Source organism: Oncorhynchus kisutch, unplaced genomic scaffold (assembly GCF_002021735.2).
Source record: "Oncorhynchus kisutch isolate 150728-3 unplaced genomic scaffold, Okis_V2 scaffold3448, whole genome shotgun sequence".
NCBI lineage: Eukaryota > Metazoa > Chordata > Actinopteri > Salmoniformes > Salmonidae > Oncorhynchus > Oncorhynchus kisutch.
Genome location: NW_022265393.1, coordinates 1 through 2,963, shown reverse-complemented (window position 1 = coordinate 2,963; position 2,963 = coordinate 1). Strand labels below are relative to the sequence as shown.

At 43.1% G+C, this 2,963-nt stretch overlaps 1 long non-coding RNA gene across 1 annotated transcript; it reads right to left on the bottom strand.

Moving 5' to 3' along the window:
* Nucleotides 1-1,915: 1,915 nt before the first annotated feature.
* On the bottom strand, nucleotides 1,916-2,641 carry LOC116371633 (uncharacterized). Its single transcript, XR_004208972.1, has 3 exons — nucleotides 2,500-2,641; nucleotides 2,315-2,374; nucleotides 1,916-2,081 (listed from the first exon to the last, which is right to left on the bottom strand). It is a non-coding gene; the product is annotated as an uncharacterized LOC116371633 (long non-coding RNA).
* Between the last annotated feature and the right edge of the window lie 322 nt (nucleotides 2,642-2,963).

The following is a 2,963-nucleotide window of genomic DNA, read 5'->3' as shown; positions in this document are numbered from 1 at the left end:
CAGATACTGTATGTAGAACCATAGTAAAGACCAGTATGGACTATCAATACAGATACTGTATGTAGAACCATATTAAAGACCAGTATGGACCATCAATACAGGTACTGTATGTAGAACCATCTATATAGTAAAGACCAGTATGGACTATCAGATAGGGAACCATTTGGACCAGAGACAGTAATTCCCCTGAACATCTTCCTCATCTGGTTTCTTGAACAGCCCTTCACTCCTCCCCTCTTCCTCCCCTCCTCCCTTTTCATTCTATTCTATCAGCCACACCACTAGCTCACCTCCACACAATACATTTACAAGTTAAAGACACACCTTGGAATAAATAACAAAGGAAAACTATTACTAGATGAAGTTGAGTGTTTTTTATTATTTCCCATCACCATAAATCATATTTAATCACTGAACAGTAGCAGACCTAACTTCATCTGTTCCTGACTCTGGATAGTGGATTAAAAAGACCATCAATCTCCAATGATATTAAAGTACTATTCTGAACATTACTGATATACTGAGTGGCAAGTCAAGATATCTGCTGGTTTTATTGTTTGGTCAACAGCACCACCTGCTGGACAGGTTTAATGTTGCTGGACTGAGCAGTATGGGAGGATGAAAGATGACACATTTAGGGCCGGTTTCCTGGACATCTACATTGAACATACTGTTTAGTCCAGGACTAGGATTCATCTGTGTCTGGGAAACAAAACCATATAGTTTAGTAGAAAGTAAGTGATACCAGCTTGTAGTGGGCTGACTAGTCCTGAATTGTCCTTTAGTTCCTGGACCATTTTCCATGCAGCTCCAGGTGACAGAGAACACATCAATTAGGACCGAGCCAACAAGCTGATCAATGATACTGAGGAGAATTACATAGAGACAGAGAACCAACTGAGAAAACATATCAATGGTTCTGAATGACAACCAATATACATCAACACCAGACATCATGATTCATGGAAATGTACAAGATTAAAACATTGTATTGAATTTTAATTAATAACAAATCAGTTTACAGTTTAACCAGCTCAGCTATAGACTACACCAGCATGACTAGTATCTATGTGGACCCTACTACAGTTTAACCAGCTCAGCAATAGACTACACCAGCATGACTAGTATCTATGTGGAGCCTACTACAGTTTAACCAGCTCAGCTATAGACTACACCAGCATGACTAGTATCTATGTGGACCCTACTACAGTTTAACCAGCTCAGCTATAGACTACACCAGCATGACTAGTATCTATGTGGACCCTACTACAGTTTAACCAGCCAGCTATAGACTGCACCAGCATGACTGTATCATGTGACCACTACAGTTTAACCAGCTCAGCTATAGACTACACCAGCATGACTAGTATCTATGTGGACCCTACTACAGTTAAACCAGTCAGCTATAGACTACACCAGCATGACTAGTATCTATGTGGACCCGACTACAGTTTAACCAGCTCAGCTATGATCTTACACCAGCATGACTAGTATCTATGTGGACCCTACTACAGTTAACCAGCTCAGCTATAGACTACACCAGCATGACTAGAGTATCTATGTGACCCTACTACAGTTTAACCAGCTCAGCAGAACCAGAGACATAAAACCCAGGAATAGATGGGCCTGAGTGAATGTGGTCTGGACTCTGTGGAGGAGGGTCATTGTGTCAGAGACACTGTAGAAGGACAGAGTACCTGCCTTGTGATCCAGGTACACTCCTACTCTGGAGGACTGAGGGCCTGATACTTTAGGTCACAACATTATTGTGTCTGAAACAATACCACCACTAGAGCACTCTAAAACTCCAGGGACTTGTTATTGAGTCCAAATCCACCATCTGTCCCTGTTCTGCTGATGTCTTATATGAGACTGCTGTAACAACAACAACACCATCCACTCCACTCCCGTAACAGCGTCCAGACAGACCTCTCTACACAGAACCTGAATCCAGTTGGTGAATCTGTCTGGATGGTCAGGATATGGTTGGACTTGGCCTGTACGTGTCACCTTTCTGTTCCCTTTAGACAGAGAGAGGAGTGTGCCTGCTGTGTTTGGGTCCAGTGTGAGCTGACAGGAATCTGGGAGAAGAGCAGAGACCAATGAGGGGAGTCAGGAACAATAAGTTAAGTCAGATACTGTATCTACCCTGTCTTTGATTAGAGCACAGCAGAGATCAAATCAGAGAAATATGAGGAGTCAGATAGATACCCAGTCTTTGATTAGATCTACTATTGCTATATATTTCTAGAGGGATTGTTAGGAGTGTCAGTAAAAAAGAGACTGTTAGTTACTTCACAATAAAGAGACTCACAGTGTAACAACTGTTCTCTGGTCTTGGGCTCTGGAGGCAGTACAACATCCACTATATTCACTACAGACACACAAACACATTGACAGAGAGAGGGAATGTTATCATCAGACCCTATTCCACATGTATATGACTAGTAGGGAACTTTCAATGGTCTAAAGTTGATGTTCTTATTGTTTTCAACACACCTGTAGTGGAGATCTTGGTCCATTCTCCTTTAAGGAAGTCTTCTAGTTTCTCTCTCAGTTCAGACACAGTCTTACTCACATCTCCGAAGTACTGAAGAGGACGGACAACGATGCTGGGTAAGTCTGAGATACACTGATACTGGAGAGAGACTGATACCTCTGGAGAGAGAGAGAGAGAGAGAGCGACTGATAACTCTGGAGAGAGAGAGAGAGAGAGAGACAGACACAGAGAGACAGACAGAGAGGGACAGACAGAGAGAGAGACAGAGAGAGGGACAGACAGAGAGAGAGAGACAGACAGAGAGAGAGACAGAGAGAGACAGACAGAGAGGGACAGACAGAGAGAGAGACAGAGAGAGGGACAGACAGAGAGGGACAGACAGAGAGAGAGGGACAGACAGAGAGAGACTGATACCTCTGGAGAGAGAGACAGAGAGAGAGAGAGGGAGAGACTGATAACTCTG